Source organism: Microcaecilia unicolor, chromosome 2, assembly GCF_901765095.1.
Source record: "Microcaecilia unicolor chromosome 2, aMicUni1.1, whole genome shotgun sequence".
In the NCBI taxonomy this organism is placed as follows: domain Eukaryota; kingdom Metazoa; phylum Chordata; class Amphibia; order Gymnophiona; family Siphonopidae; genus Microcaecilia; species Microcaecilia unicolor.
In genome coordinates, this window is record NC_044032.1 from 433,078,382 (window position 1) to 433,095,571 (window position 17,190).

Consider the following 17,190-nt stretch of genomic DNA (forward strand, 5'->3'; position numbering starts at 1 on the left):
GTGCAAGTTCAGTGTATTTCTTTTGTCCAGTTCCAGACAGCTATGATATCAGGAGAATGACTACACACATCTGGAAAGGTATAAAGTTACTCATATATGTTGTAAATGAATCTAATAGCATATCATTCAAGTCAAAATGAGGACCAGAACAAGAACCTGAATATTGGGGGTTTACATGATTTTCCCTGAATTATGCAGAACCTTTCAGTTGTATTTATTTTAGAAAACACAGCTGCTCAGATTCTTTGCTGGGCTAAATGTCAAGATCATGCTACGCATCTATTGCACGCTTACAATGGTACCAGTTGAATATAGGGTAAATTCAAAATATTAACCCTGACACATGTGAGTCTATCATACTGGAATACCATCTTATCTGGCCTTTCTTGTTATTCTGTAAACTCTCTCTTATGTTCTTTCCGGTCTCTTACTGATAATAGATTTGCTCTTCCCAATTCTTCAAAAGTGACCAGGTCTAGTGCACTTTCAGGGGCATTTTCGAAAGAGAAGGGCGCCCATCTTCCGACACAAATCGGGAGATGGGCGTCCTTCTCTCAGGGTCGCTCAAATCGGCATAATCGAAAGCTGATTTTGGGCATCCTCAACTGCAGTCCGTCGCGGGGATGACCAAAGTTCACGGGCACGTGTTGGAGGCATAGCGAAGGCGGGACTGGGGCGTGCTGAAGAGATGGGCATCCTCGGCCGATAATGGAAAAAAGAAGGGCGTTCCTGACAAACATTTGGTCGACTATACTTGGTCCATTTTTTTCACGACTAAGCCTCAAAAAGGTGCCCAAACTGACCAGATGACCACTGAATCAGGGATGACCTCCCCTTATTCCCCTAGTGGTCACCAACCCCCTCCCACCCTAAAAAAAAATAATAATTTTGCCAGCCTCTATGCCAGCCTCAAATGTCATACCCAGCTCCATGACAGCAGTATGCAGGTCCCTGGAGCAGTTTTAGTGGGTGCAGTACACTTCAGGCAGATGGACCCAGGCTCATCCCCCCTACCTGTTACACTTGTGCTGGTAAATGTGAGCCCTTCAAAACCCACCCGAAACCCATTGTACCCACATGTAGGTGCCCCCTTCACCTCTTAGGGATATGGTAGTGGTGGACAGTTGTGGGGAGTGGATTTTGGGAGGAGGTTTGGGGGGCTCAGCACCAAAGGTAAGGGAGCTATGCACCTGGGAGCAATTTGTGAAGGCCACTGCAATGCCCCCTAGGGTGCCCGGTTGGTGTCCTGGTATGTGAGGGGGACCAGTGCACCACGAATGCTGGCTCCTCCCACGACCAAATGCCTTGGATTTGGTCGTTTTTGAGATGGGCGTCCTCAGTTTCCATTATCGCCGAAAACCGGGGACGACCATCTCTAAGGACGACCTATGGACGACCATCTCTAAGGTGGACCTAAATGTTGAGATTTGGGCGTCCCCGACCGTATTATCGAAACGTAAGATGGACGCCCATCTTGTTTCGATAATAGCAGTTTCCCCGCCCCTTCGCTGGGATGTTCCTAGAGATGGGCTTCCTTAGAGATGGTCGTCCCCATTCGATTATGCCCCTCCACACTTTCTAGCGCCTGTGCTTTGGAATTCTTTTCCACACTATCCCTATTCTTCACTGGAAACCTACTTTTTTGAGCAGGCTTTCAATTACCCTAACACACTTCTGTTTACCTGGAGCAGTGAGAGCATGATGACAAAGGGCACATGTTTGCTACAGTGTTGATGGTTCTTCTTCTCTTTCTCAAGTGAATGTTATTTTACAATTGTTTTATGGAGTTCTACTTTTATATGTTAAATATTGATTTTATTGCTAACCGCTTTGATTTGTCTGACAACTAAAGCTGTATACCGAGCTCATTAAATAATAAGTAATTGGGGTTTTTTCCACACCAAATATTTTTTCTAAGTATCATGTTTGAGTCATTCAATCTTTAGTCGTCTAGTATTCAGTATTCAGACTGCAAACTTTCAAAGCACATAGACTTACAAAGTTACAAAGGAACCTAGGGGGGAGCTCATTTTCAAAGCATTTAGGCCCTGATGTTCAGAAGCAAATTTGGGTGCTAGAGGCCAGTAGCGATGGACTAGCGCCCACATTTGTTAGCGTATAATGCTCAGAGGGCTCAGAGGGCTCTAGCGCAGAAAACAAGCGCATCAAAGGATGGCTTTAGAATGAGATTTAAATTAGGTCATTTTGCATTCCCTGCGATGCTCAGAGAACAGAGCCCTGAAAAAGGGCCCCCTACTGCAGAAAACCTAACGCCAGCTCAGAGCTGGCATTAGGGTTTTTGAATGCACTGCCTTGAGCGTTGGGGCAATTGTGAAGTCCTGCTACATCATATTCTGCCCCTCCTAAGGTAGGGAAACTGTTACAACAGAAATTTTGTTGCTATCATTGCCAAATGGAAGGCCTAAACCTTGGTGGCTAAGTTTAGGGGCCGTGCTAGCGTTTTTAGCTCACGGTAAAAATCAGCAGGCAGCAAATGTTGAAACGCCCATTATATTTCTACGGGTGTCTCAGCATTTACCGCCAGCTGATTTTTACCATGAGCTAAAAACGCTAGCGTGGCTTTGTAAAAGGCCCCCTTAGTTGTTAAGATTTACAGTCATTTTCAAATTAATCATTTCCTCAGTCAACATCAAACTGCTCAAAATAGTGTACATGACTGAACCAGTGGAATAGCAAAACAAACATGCATAAAACATAATACAAACACACCAACAAAATTAAAACACCCATCTAATCTCCAACAACATCGCTACTGGTCAACTGCCTATCCCCCCATCACAAATAAAACTAGATTCGCTTTCTCTGCTTCCCTTCCATGCCTTATCACGCCTCTCCAGATTCTTCAACATATCTCAGGCCCACTCTAAGTAAACAGTCCCAAACTGGAAAGATCCTGCACCAAATCTTTAGCCATATCTCTGGGAATAACTAGGTCTTCGCTTTCTTATGAAATTGAAGGTAATTTCACATCAATATTCAGCCCGCAGTGCTGAGCAGCTGATAAGCCACATCCAGCCATGGGCTGACTTAATCCCAGATATTCAATGCCAGGCATGCGCAGCTATATCCAGGTATTTCCACCGACCAAGAACCAATATTCAGTCCTGCGCCTGGTTAATTTGGCAAATAAACTTAGGACAGCTGTTTTGCTGTCCTAACTTTATGCAGTTATTTAACCATTTAGGGCTAGATTCTATATATGGCACCCAAAAAATCAACACTGAAAAAAGCGCTATTCTATAAGCCACGCTTAAAGTTAGATGTGGTTTATAGAATAGCGCTTACGCGTGGAAATCCACCATTTGCACCAACTGAAATGTGGTGCAAATGTACATGCCCCCATTCTGCCCATGACCCTCTCATTCCCTCGCCCCCTTTCAGATGGCATGTAAATGCCACTCAAATCTAATTAGTGCCAATAATTGGTGCTAATTAGCTCAATATTCAGTTAAATTGGTCACATGCCCACATTTGCATACGCAATTTTTGGTGACTTTTATAGAATTGGGGGGGGGGGGTAGCGGATTGAATGTCGCTGCTAACTGGATAAGTTGACACTCTGCCCTAACTCTGTACCCAGCTTTCCCCTAACCTAGCTGGTTAGGAGATGGTCGATTAACATGGATATGCAGCAGCACTAACCAATTAACTGCCACTGACTATCAGTGACTGGCTAGCTCACTAGGGGCCCCTTTTACAAAGCGGCAGTAAGCCTAATGTGGACTTACCGTTCACTAAAAAGGAAGTACAGCAGCCAGGCAGTAATACCCACCCCTAGCATGCCGTCACATTCAACACTACAAAAATATATATAGCACTGGTTACCACGGGAGCTCTTACAGCCATCTCAATGGGTGGCGGTAAGGGCCTCCCCAAAATGGCCACAAGGCAAGTGCTTCACTTGCCACACAGCCATTTCCTGAAAAAAGAAAGACCTACCTTTTACCCACTGTGGTAAAAGGGGGCCTTGGCGTGTGCTACATGTGCCGACACCAATGCAGGCCCCCTTTTGCCACAGCTTGGTAAAAATGGCCCTCGGATTTAGCCAGGCAGGAGCTCTCCTGCCTGGTTAATTACTATTTCATAAATTTGGCTTAGTTACTGAGAATGCCCTGACTCTCATCCACACCGACCAATGGAACTATTAGTAAAATCTGCTGTCTCAAAAGATGCTCCAATACTGGAGCAAGCCTACCAATTTTATTTAATAAATACTCTGACTCATTATCTTCCATTGTTCAAACGTTACTACCAATAGTTCAAATTTTGCTCAAGGTCAATGAAGAATGTGCAGTAATGGCATTATGTGATCTTTCCTCAAGTTATCCAGGATCATCATTGCATCAATATTTTGGATCATTTGTATCCTGGGTGTGAGCCTCAAAAGGATGCTCACACATAAGCTATTACAGTAGTCCTGGGTGACAAATGAGATATCACGATTTTAAATACATTTAGCTCTAAAAGAGACTAGGGGCTCTTTTTACTAAGCTGCGGTATGCACTGACGCTTCCTTACCGCAGGATAAAAACCACTACCGTGGAACGAACTCAGGCATGCCGCAGTAGGTTTTTTGATCGGCATGCACTGCCCATGGGCTAAAAAGTACTTTTTATTTTCTAGCACTGGGGTGTGTTTGGGAGCAGAGAATATGCACATTCTGTGCTAATCAGCACAGTTGCACTGGTGTGCACTAAGTGATTAGCACAAGATTAGCCTGTGAACCCTTACCGCCTAGAAAACAGGTATTGGTAAGTGCTCATGTAATAATGTCCACGTGCTAATGTCCAAGTGAATCCCTATTATTGTCATGCTATGATTCAAAGAAGTTACAACAGTATTTTTTTAGTAAAAAGGTGCATAACATTACTGGATATGTTTTAGCCAGCTATTGTAGGACCCCAGGGTGCTGAATGAAAATCAGTCCCTTATCTAATGAACAGTACTACCTTTTTTGATTGTGTGGGTCCAAACACATTCCTCAAATACACAAAAATAAGCTTCTCAGTTCCTAAGGATTTTACCATAAGCAGAGAACAGAAGATCCTCCTTAGTGAATATGGCCCTCAGAGTAAAACTATTTCTAAATATTTGAGACCCTCCATCCAACACCAACTATGGAACCTAGAATTTTTCTTGAGCTCCTTGCGCTATATGACACGTTAATGCATATACTGCTGGATTCTATATAGTGCGCCTACAGATGCACATCGAAATCCAGGCATTCTATAACAACATGCATTAACTTAATTGTCTTAATAAGCTGATCAGGATTGATAACAGCATTTAACAAGCAATAATGAGCACTAATTGGCAATAATTAAAATGTACACGCACAACTCGCTAAGCATATTCTGTAACGCAGTACGCCTAAATTCTAATGTGTGCAGTTCTAAAGGAGTGTGGGTATGGGTGGGGAAATGGGTGCTCCATGGACGTTCCCAAATTTAAGTGCATAGATATAGAATATTGCCCACTGCACATAAATCTATACTCAGAGATTTATGCTACATTTTCAATGGTGTAAATGAAGGTGCGTAGTTTTAGGAGATGGGATATCAACTAAGCGTATTCTATATACCGTGCCTAAATCTGTGTGTCGTTTATAGAATATGCTTAGGGAGAATTGTTTACTGCACGGATTTTTTAGGCGCCTTATATAGAATCTGGCCCATAATGAGGAATTCTCCCATTTTTTAAATATTTATCAATGGCTTTCAGAGGTTCATTGGAAAAAGGGATGAGGAGAAAGGATGATCATGCTTCTATAATATATTTACATAAAAAAGAAACCAACACATGCAGGGTGAATGGAGCTAACAAACACAAAACCCAACTTAGGGTGCTGCTCTTGAATGACTTTTGCACTCAAGCTCCATTGTTAATATAGCTTAGCAGGAGCGTTCACATTTTTTTGTTTTTAAATGCTTACCCGAGGGCCCTGATCACCTTGATCTCCCTGCAAAGGGGAAAGATGAGATGATAGTCTTAGCACAGAAGCTGTAGGCTTCCCCTGATTTTCACATATTGTAATCTCACATCACACTGCATTAGGATAACCTTGAGTGCAATTAAATGCTGCATGGATTGCCTCTTGTTTTCTTACACAGAACATGCGAAAATGAACTGACCTTCTCGCCTTTTGGACCAGCTGGGCCCTGTAAGAGATAAAAAGGGACAAAGTGGGATTTCATATGCCAAAACAAGCAGCAGGAAACACTATCATGATTGTCTGTGACCATACAGTGACTATGTGTCTATAAAATACTAGCACAAACCCTATAGAAATCACAGGTAAAATGAACCTACACACATTTATGCCTGTTAGAGAGAAGGTGTGAATTATACAATTACAATATGCACTATAATGCACATTTTATAAGGTATGTGTGCAAATCATGATTCCATCCACATTCTGCCCAAACACGCATATTTTAACACATGGGCAATTTTTATAACAGGTATAAATGTGCCTAAATGTCTTTATAAAATTACCAAACAACACCAGACCTCTGCTGTGAACAAAAGAAGACAGCCAAGAGGAGATAAGGATGTCACAGGAGCCACATTATTGGAACCAGTTTACGAGTTGCATCAATAGTGTAGCTCCTGTGACATCCTTATCTCCTCTTGGCTGTCTCATTTATAAAATTACCTCCAAAGTCAATACCACACCTGAAAAATCAGCGCTGGAAATATTTCCACCTAGGTGTATTCTGTAAACTGTGCCTAGATTTAGATTTAGGCACAGTTTATAAAATATGCCTAGCTGGTTTATAGAATACACCTAGTGGCCATGGCTGTGTTTAACTCTAGGTGCATCCATTTATGCCAAGTAAAACTTGGTATAAATACTGGTACCTAAGTTAGATTTTCGGAATGCCCACAGTCTGCCCATTCCACACCCATGGCCACACACCCTTTTGGCAGCATGTTTCCTCTGGGCGGCTCCCCTCCATCTCTCGCCTTCCTCCAGCCTGCGCCTTCACCCCCGCCGGGCTGCCGCCGCTGCTAGTCTGCCAGAGAAAAAATGTCACATGGCCCTTTACTGCTGGAGCCCTTATCGCCTAGGAGGCAGTGAGGGCTCTGACGTTAACCCAGTGGTAACTGGGCAGCGGGTGGCACTAACCGATTACCACTGGGCGTGCCCTCTCTGTGCCCAACAGCGCTAGTAAATAAAAAATATTTTCTAGCGCTGGAAATGGCATGTTGGCAGACCCGGAACTACCGCTGGGCTCCTGGACGAGCCTGGCAGTAGGGCCAATTCACTGCACATACTAAACAGCAGTAGTCCTACCGCCTCTTCGTAAAAGGGTCCCCTAATTTCATTAGATCTCAGGGGCTAAGGAAAGTCAAAGCATTTCCTGAATGAATCAAAAATGATTATAGTGGCATTATCTACTAGCTTCAGCTTTGTTGGATTAGCAGAGGAAAGGTATTACTACATTTCATATTATTCAAAGAGATAAAAGCATTTTTTAAATGAGAAAGGAAAGGAAATCCAACAGCAAATCATTTTGAAGATGCAAAATGGATATGTGATTGTAACTGATATTTCTGCTTATTTAAAATGACCTAAATCTGGAATTGCAGGGCAAAAACCATATCAGATCAGAACTTCCTGGCAATGTGGCGGCCTTCGAAATCAAACTAGCATTATTTCACTCACAGCTTTTAGATAACACCTGTCACTTTCTATATTTTCAGAAAATATTTCAGCAATACAAGATAAATAGTTGACAGTATGCCAACCACATCCAAAAGCTACAGCAGTCATTTAAGAAGTAATTTTTGGGTGCTGAAGGAGATTTTTAAAATTGTTTAAAACATTTTCCAACCCTTTCAAGGCTTCATAAGAAGAAAATGCTAGTTCACATTTACAATTTGAACTCACTGACCTGGAGAATGGTTTTGCAATAGTTTTCCACCATATATAGATGTAGACTGCCTCAGGAATCATCACTTTCATCTCTGTACTTCCACTTATATACGGCTTCATTAGCTATGAAACTAGAAGCTAAATGTATACTTTTTTTTTTGCCAACGATATCTAGCTCAGTAGCCTATGTTCAATATGATCAGAATTTGGCTGTCTGAGAAGTGAGTAAGACCTTATTCAGTCCACTGGTGGTCACAAGGGTGACTAATTTATTTAATTTCATTTGATATACCGCTATAGGCCTCATTAGGGCCTCTAAGTGGTTTACAAACAAAAGAAAAGGAAAGTTAAGAAAAAAAGGTAAGACATGATGCAACAAAAGAGGTGGGGATATTGAAAAAAAGTGGTTTTCATTATAAAGTGTATGGGGGACAGAAGTAAAGGTTTCAATATCGTCAGCTGATCCTCCTCGCCAGTGCTGTCTGCTCTCGACTCCACACTCGTCTGTGCTCATCGCCACACTCATCTGTGCTGTCTGCTCTCGACGCCACACTTGTCTGTGCTGGACTCCACACCCGTTAGTATAGTCTGCTCTCCAGGTCCGCTGTTCAACTCACTAGAGCAGTCTGCCCTTGACTCCACACTTGTCCGTGCAGTCCGCTAGGGTCAATCTCCTTTCAACTTCAGATCTCATAGCTCCCAGCCCCGTTCAGCTGGGGCCCCACAGCCACCTCAGAAAGCAGTACGGCAGCTGTAATTCAGCATTCATCCACTCAGCGCTCTGCTCCCTTTTACTCCCCCCCCCCCCCCTTTAAAGTGAAAGTTCAAAGTTCCCTCTTTCACCCAGTAATATCGTAGTATTCTCTATCAGGTTCAGTCTATAACTCCACTCCTATTCAATTCCACACAGGAGTAGGAGACATTTTCACCTCCCACATTTGTCAGCGAACAACACTCTGACAACCACCCACAACGTTCAGACTGACCTGATCCAAGTAAATAGTTCTCCCAGTCCGGGAAAACAAGTATTCTCATAGAAACTGCACCCTTGTGTTAGCAGACTCAGGCTTCCCTATTAAGTCTTTTTTCCTTTAGCAGTCAGTTATTGTCCTGAGCAAAAAAACTCCATTTGCTCCTCACCCCTCCCCTCCAACTCTCTCCCTTCCTTTTGAGCAGACTCCTCCCAATTCATAGAGTCACCCCACTCCCCCGCCTCCAGGTGCTGCTCTTTTCCTTGATTATCTTCCATCTCCCAATTCCCCTCTGACCCTACTTCCTCCTGGGAGATGTAGTCCTGGTTCCCGTGCTCCCTGCCCTCCTTCATGCGATGCTGGGTCTTAAAGTTCTCCTCTTTTCTTAAGTATTTCATTCGTCCCAAGGCTTCTGGTTTTTGCAGTTCACTACTCCTGAGATCCTCTGCTGCTGCCCTCCATGCTCCTCCTTACAATATGTGTATTTTGGAAGAAAGACGGGAGAGGGGACATATGATAGAGACATTTAAATCCCTTTGTGGCATAAATGCAGAGGAGATGAGTCTCTTTCAATTGAAAGGAAGCTCTGTAACAAGGGGGCATGAGATGAAGGTGAAAGGGGATAGACTCAGAAGTAACCTGAGGAAATACTTCTTCATGGAATGATGAATTTGTGGAATGGCATCCCAGTGGAGATAGTGTGAAAACTGTATCTGAATTCAAGACAGCTTGGGACAAGTACATAGAATCTCTAGGGGGAGAGGAAGAGATAGTAGATGGCATGCATGGGCAGACTGAATACACCTTTATCTACCTTCATTTTTCTCTATTTCTATATTTAAACTCTGCATGGAACAAAAGAGAAGACAGTCCCTGTAGCTCTTCCAATTCATAGCTAATGAAGCTGTATGTAGGTTGCCAGCACTGCAGAATCTGGGTTTAGGATCTATAAATTGTTTTTTTTCAACTTCTGGCAGGTCTGAAATAGCAGATCTGAATCCCTATATGTCACACAGTAATGGTGTAACAAACACAACTCCTGAGTCTTACCATACACTCCTTAGGGGTAATATAGATCACCTCTGATAGTTCATGCCTCAGAATGATAAGATGATGAAGGGGATCCTTTATCTATCACTTTGTCAGTCTTTCTTCCCTCCATATTGCTAGTATGGGCTCCTGTAGCCCCCCCTTTCCTCTGAGGCTATGATTCCTGTAGCAAAATTACAGCTAGGGTGGGTCTGCCTCTGCTCCTGCCTTCTGCACTTGGTAGGAAAAATCCAAGTTGTCTGGAATCTCTCTGTATCCTTCCCCTCTGCAAACCTACAAGCTTCTTGCTTGCTGTCCTTCCAGTATAACAAGGAGGCTCTCTGGCTGATTTTATTTTCTGGTTAGTACCAAGGACCTCTGTTTCAAGGGCTGATAACTGTGATTATTGGTTTGTTTTATTGTTGCACAGCCAGACATAACTTCACTACTACAGGTAGCCCCCTGTCATCTGTTTTCATTTTATGTCTTTCAACTGCCCATTATAACCTGCCTGATTTTTATTTATTTTTATCACTCTGATAGGCACTGGCACAATGAGGAACAAAAAATGTTATGACCCTGCAAATCCAACACTCAGTTTAATATAGGTTCTTTGGGGAATGAACTTGGAGTTTGGAAGGCCATTCCCAATGGATCTGGGCTAACGTTGCAAACACAGCACCAGCATGGGACCTTTAAATGGAGGCCCATGCTCAAGCACTGCTGTGTCCTGCGATGAGCACCAATTCTATAATGATACTTAGGCGCACCTAAGACATCTAATATAATAATTTGCTCCTCCAACATTCCAGTGTGGCTCACTGGGATTGTAACCATCTCCTGACATCACTTGGAACGTTGGACGTGTCACTTGGAACGTTGGAGGAGCAACTGTGCAGAAGCAGGCTTTTCAAGTCATTTAATAAGAACCAAACTCATCTTATTCTTTCTTTGATCTGTGTGGTGGTGGCTCTGAAAAGAGCCTTTGGGTTTATAACAGAATCAAGCAAGACGCACACCTTCATGGATCCCCCCTCCCTTCCTTGCTTCCTTCCAGTTTCAGGCACCCTCCCTCCGATTTTTAAAACTCATCTTCACTTACCACGTCGGGGTTACAGTGGCTGGCAACAGTGGAGCACAGCGTACAGCCTCGGCCCTTCTCTCTCTGTCAGCTCTGGTCCCGCCCTCATTTCCTGTTTCCGCAAGGGAGGGACCAGAGCTGAGAGAGAGAGAAGGGCCGAGGCTGCACGCTGTGTACCGCTGCTGGCGCCCGCCGTAACCCCAACGTGGTAAGTGAAGATGAGTTTTAAAGATCAGAGGGAGGGTGCGTGGAACTGGGAGGGAGGGAGGGAGGGACGATGAACCTGGAACTGGGAGGGAGGGACCCTGGAAATGGGAGAGGGGGGAACCCTGGAAATGGGAGGGAGGGAGGGACCCCCTGGAAATGGGAGGGGGGACACTGGAACTCAGAGGGGGGCCTGGAACTCAGAGGGAGGTGGAGGGGGAGGTGTGATGATAGAGGGGCCTGGGGACAGATGCTGCACATGGATGCATGGAGGGGGCAGGGCACAGAGGACGTTGCCTGCATATGGATGAATGCAGGGGAGAGAGCATAATTGGTGCACACGGGACACACACTACAGTCACACAGACAGACTCACACATTCGGTCTCTCTCAATCACACACTCTTTCTCTCTCACACATACTCTCTCCTAACAGTTCCCTTTAAAACATAATTGCCTTAGAGGACAACCCGGCTAGCACCAGTTTCATTTCATTCAGAAACGGGCCTGTTTTACTCAGTGGCGTTCCTAGGGGGGCTGACACCCGGGGCGGATTGCGGATGTGCCCTGCCCCCTGGGTGCAGCGCCCCCCCCCCCCGGTGCAGCGCGACCCCGCCCCTGGCGAAAGGACACCCCCCCACCCCGGCGAAAGAACCTCCCCCCTCCAGGTGCACGCCGCTGGGGGGGTGCTATGTGCCGGTCAGCTTCCTTCGTTTCCATGCTCCCTCTGCCCCGGAACAGGTTACTTCCTGCTCCAGGGCAGAGGGAGCATGGAAACGAAGGAAGCTGACTGGCGCGTGGCACCCCCCCCCCCCCCCCAGCGGCGTGCACCCGAGGCGGACCACCCCCACCGCCCCCCCCTTGGTACACCACTGGTTTTACTAGTTATAGAATATTAGCATAAACTTACTTTCAAGGCTCAGATAGACTCTGTTGTCCACTCTTCCTTTTTTGCTATTCACCGTATCCACTCTGACCGGCCCTTCCTCTCGTCTAACTCTGTTCACTCTCTTGTTCTGGCTCTAGTTGTTTTCCGCAATGACTACTGTAACTCTCCATACACTGGTCTCCCTCTCAGCTATCTTAAGTGATTTCAACTGATTCAATCAAAAACTGTCAAACTTATCCACTGTGCACACTGCTTCGACCATGTCACCCCTCTCCACCATCTTGAACATTGGCTTCTGTCTCTGCCCGCATTTATTTCAAACTACTCTTTGAAGACCGGAGGGGGAGGAGTCAAGATGGCGCCGACACGCCGAGAGTAGCGAGACTGTCAGAGTGTTTTCTCGCTGCTAACTTTTCTTCCTAGAGATGCCGCATTCAAAAAGAAAGGGGATCGTCAAAGCCTTGCCCGTCCAGGCTCATACGTCCTCCCCTAAACAGCGAACACTCGATAGCTTCGCAACTCGGCGCCCACCTGAAGAGACCGGAGGAGGTCCCCTAGACACGGGGGCAGGGAGCCTGGCATCACTGGAGTGTGAGATCTCCTTATCCCCTCTGGAGACTGGTGGTCCGCCCTGCCCTGCCGGAACGCGAAAGGGGAGTGCTGAGCCATACAACCCAGAAGTCTGGGAGATTGTGATCAGTAGGGAGGGCCCCCCTCGGTGTCGAAAATGGCAGTTGAAGTCAATCTAACTCGGGGAAGCTTGTCTGACCCGCCCAGGGTAGTAACGCTTGACACTCTCTGGATTGCTATGGAAAAAATGCAAGCCCTGATAATAAACTCTACACAAGAAACAAAGAATCTTGTTACTACTGTTGACCAACTTTCTAAATCTGTGGAAAAGCTGAAACAGGACTTTAAAGATCAAGAGAAGAGATCTCAGGATGAGATTGAAAAAACTAAAGAAAATGTGGTAGTGATAATGAAGGATAATGCAAATATGCGTCAAAAGATAGAACAAATCGAAAATTATAACAGAAGATTGAACATGCAAATTTTGAATTTCCCAAAGCCGATAGGAATCTCACCATTGGGACATGTTAAAAAAATTTCTTGTTGAAAATTTGAAATTTTCCTCTCAAAATATACCTCCAATAAACAAGATCTTCTTTCTTCCTGTTAAGAAAAACCAAGATGGGATTCCTGGAGCTTTGGATCAAGAAACGTCTGCGGATCTGAAAGACATTTCACTCATTCTAAAGGACTCATTGACTGAGGTAACAGATAGAGCTACTCTCTTAATTTCTTTTGTATTTGAGCAAGACTTTAATGCTATATTAAAATTACAGTATACTTTAAAAATACTCAGCAAAAGTTCTGCGGACAGAAACTATGGATCTTTCCAGATGTTACAAAGGTAACACAAGAAAAAAGGAAACGGTTTCTTACAATGAGAGGTAATTATTCAGCATATACATAACCAGATGGAAAAATTATTCACTTAAGTCATCTATCCAGCTAAAGTATAGTCTCTTTAACTTAAGCTAGCCACTCTGTTTACTTATGGGCCCTTTTACTAAGCTGTGGTAGGCTCTATGCGTGTGCAGCGTGCGCCCAAATGAGACTACCACCAGGCCAGCACACCCTCCTGGCGGTAATTTCAGATTTGGCACGCTCCCATAAAACATGGATGAATTATTTATTTATGTCCTCCTTAAGCGCACCAGTTCCAGCTGTAATCAGCACTTGGCGCGTGCTGACCAGTCACCGTGCGTGTAGCGCGTGAGCCTTTACAGCTAGATTAATGGGTGGTGTTAAGGGCTCAGGACGGTTTTGGGTGCACGCTGGTTTCATTTTTACCACAGGTCCTTTTCTTGTCCCATTTTTAAAAAGCCAATTTTTGTAGATATGGTAAATACTGGCCCAGCGTGCGCCTAATACACACGCCTACACTACTGCAGGCAACATTTTACCATGGCTTAGTAAAAGGGCCCCTAAGTTTCCAAATCCCCAGTCCAAAAACGAGCACACACTGGTTTTAATTTTGCTTCACGTCCATTTTCGGCCACAAAAAAGGACTTTTTTCCAAGTGTGCTGAAAAATGGACCTGCGCACATCCAAAACACACACCTACACCAGCGCAGGCTACTTTTTGGTGCGCCATTGTAAAAGGGCCCCTTAATTAGGGAGGGAAAAGCCTTAGAAAACAAACAGAGCTACAACAAATGCTCTCGGATTTAGTGGGTGGAGTTACCTCATTGGCTGAAAAAACCTCCCTTCTTAACAAGCACGCTTAATATGCAATACTAAAATGTTCAGTGCTTTGTCAAACTTTCATAATGCCCATCAAATATACACTAAAGTCTTAAAGAGCTTATATTTTTTTCACATTCAAATTAGCACTTACCTGTGTGAGCTTCTTTTTGCTGGTAATATGGCCCCACCGACGGTGGCCATCGTTTCACAAAGGAGCTGTTTCAGGGTTTTTTCAGAACCATATTTTTCAAAACGCTGCAGTTTTTGTGTGCTGGTTCTGCTAGCTAACTGCAGAGTTTTCAAAGATACGATCCTGAAAATCTTGAAGCAGCTTCTTTGTGAAATGCTGACCATAGTCACTGGGGTCATATTACCAGCAGAAAGAAGCGCACACAGATAAGTGCTAATTTGAGTATGAAAAAATATATGATCTTCAAGGACTTTAATGTATATTTGATCGACATCATGGTAGTTTGACTAAGCATTGAACATTTAGTATTGCATATTAAACTTGTTTGCTAAGAAGGGAGGTTTTTTTCAGCCAATGAGGTAATGCTACCCGCTAAATCCAAGCGCGTTTGTTGTAGCTCTGGTTGGGTTCTGAGGTTTTTTCCTCCCTAATTAAATCTCTTTCAGTAACTTTGGTGTAGGGGGGAAGCAATATTATTGATATTTGCTTCGAAGTATGATTGGAATTTTTCTATATATGTTGATGTTCTATTGATTTCAATAGGTCTATATTATTTGTATTGACACAGTAGAGAAGTCCCACCTCCAATATGACAGCCTTGGAGAAGAAAGGTCACCTAAAAAGGAGCGTCCTGCAAGTACAACGTGCTGTGATGTCAGACTCTGAACTGGATTCAACAGCTTTCAACAGCAGCACGGCCACGGAGGACGAAGAAGAACTTTAAAGACCTCGGGTCGGCTGGCGGGGGATGGAGTCCCCCGCCAGCTGAAGAAATATTTTTAAAGGCAGCAGCAGGTGGAAGCGGACCTCGGCTGGCGGGGGTTGGGGTAAGCAAAGGCAGCGGGGGAGGGTTGACGGCGGTAGGGGGGTCCAGGGCGAAATCTGCGGGGGCCCAGGCCCCTGTGGCCCCATGCAGATATGCCCCTGCCTTACAGAGGATGCAATATCCTTTAACTCAGGGAATGTGTCTCCAGGGGTTTCTGCCCTGGAGGAAAGCTTTAGGATGGCCATTTTAGTTGGTGATTCAATTATTAGGAATGTAGATATTGGGTAGTTGGTGGCTGTGATGACCACTTGGTCACCTGCTTGCCTGGAGTGAAGGTGATTAGCAATTGCTTTGGGAGGGGGGGTCAGGACCAGAGAGGAGGGGTACATAAGTACATAAGCACTGCCACGCTGGGAAAAGATCAATGGTCCATCAAGCCCAGCACTCCATCTCCGACAGCGGCCAATCCAGGCCCCAAGAACCTGGCAAACCCCAAAATTTAATAACAATCAATGGACTTTTCCTTCAGGAATCTGTCCAGACCCCCTTTAAAGTCAGCAAGGCCAGCTGTTGTCACTACCTGCTCCGGCAATGAGTTCCAGAGTCTAACCACGCACTGAGTAAAGAAAAACTTTCTCCAATTTGTTTTAAACCTACCACATTCTAATTTCATCTTGTGTCCCCTGGTTCTATTATTGTTAGAAAGCATAAACAAACGCTTCACATCTGTCCGCTGTACCCCACTTGTCATTATTTTGTAGACCTCTATCATATCACCCCTCAGCTGCCTTTTCTCCAGGCTAAAGAGTCCTAGCCTTCTTAACCTCTCCTCATAAGGTAGTCGTCCCATCCCTTTTATCATTGTTGTCGCCCTTCTCTGCACCTTCTCCAATTCCTTTATATCTTTTTTTGAGATGAGGCGACCAGAACTGAACACAATACTCCAGGTGCGGACGCACCATGGAGAGATATAACGGCATTATAACATCCTCATTTTTGTTTTCCATCCCTTTTCTAATAATACTCAACATTCTGTTTGCCTTCTTAGCTGCCGCAGCACATTGAGCGGAAGATTTCAATGTCCTATCCACGATGACTCCCAGATCCCTTTCTCGGTCCGTAACTCATAAAGCGGAACCTTGCATGACATAGCCGTAATTCGGGTTTCTCCTTCCCACGTGCATCACTTTGCACTTGTCAACGTTGAACTTCATCTGCCATTTGGACGACCAATCCCCCAGTCTCACGAGGTCCTCTTGTAATCTTTCACACTCCTCCCACGACAAGACGACCCTGGATAACTTTGTGTCATCTGTGAATTTAATTACCTCACTAGTTAGTCCCATCTCAAGGTCATTTATAAATATGTTAAAAAGCAGCGGTCCCAGTACAGACCCCTGAGGGACCCCACTAACTACCCTTCTCCATCGAGAATAATGACCATTCAACCCTACTCTCTGCTTCCTATCTTTTAACCAGCTCTTAATCCATAATAATACACTGCCTCCAATCCCATGACTCTCCAGTTTCCTTTGGAGTCTTTCATGAGGCACTTTGTCAAACGCCTTCTGAAAATCTAGATATACAATATCGACCGGCTCCCCTTTGTCCACATGTTTGTTCACCCCCTCAAAAAAATGCAGTAGATTTGTGAGGCAAGACTTCCCTTCACTAAATCCATGCTTTTGTATGTGCTCTGTAATTTTGTTCTTCATAATAGCCTCCACCATTTTTCCCGGCACCGACGTCAGACTCACTGGTCTATAATTTCCCGGATCTCCTCTGAGGATTGAAGGGGCTGAGGCATCTCTTTGCAGTTATGTAGGTCCCGGCCAATATTCAATATTCAGCCCACGGTAATCAGTATTTTTTAAAATACTGACTGGGCATAGGAATTAATAAAAGGGA

General features: G+C 44.6%; 1 protein-coding gene across 1 annotated transcript in view; it reads right to left on the minus strand.

Moving 5' to 3' along the window:
• The window catches only part of LOC115462122 (collagen alpha-1(XXV) chain-like), a 323,214-nt gene that overhangs the window by 215,321 nt on the left and 90,703 nt on the right, over positions 1–17,190 (minus strand). The window contains exons 4-5 of the mRNA XM_030192160.1: positions 6,153–6,179; positions 5,954–5,980 (exon numbers count right to left, since the gene is read on the minus strand). The gene's annotated coding sequence lies outside the window, so the exon portion shown is untranslated. The remainder of the gene's footprint in view (positions 1–5,953; positions 5,981–6,152; positions 6,180–17,190) is intronic.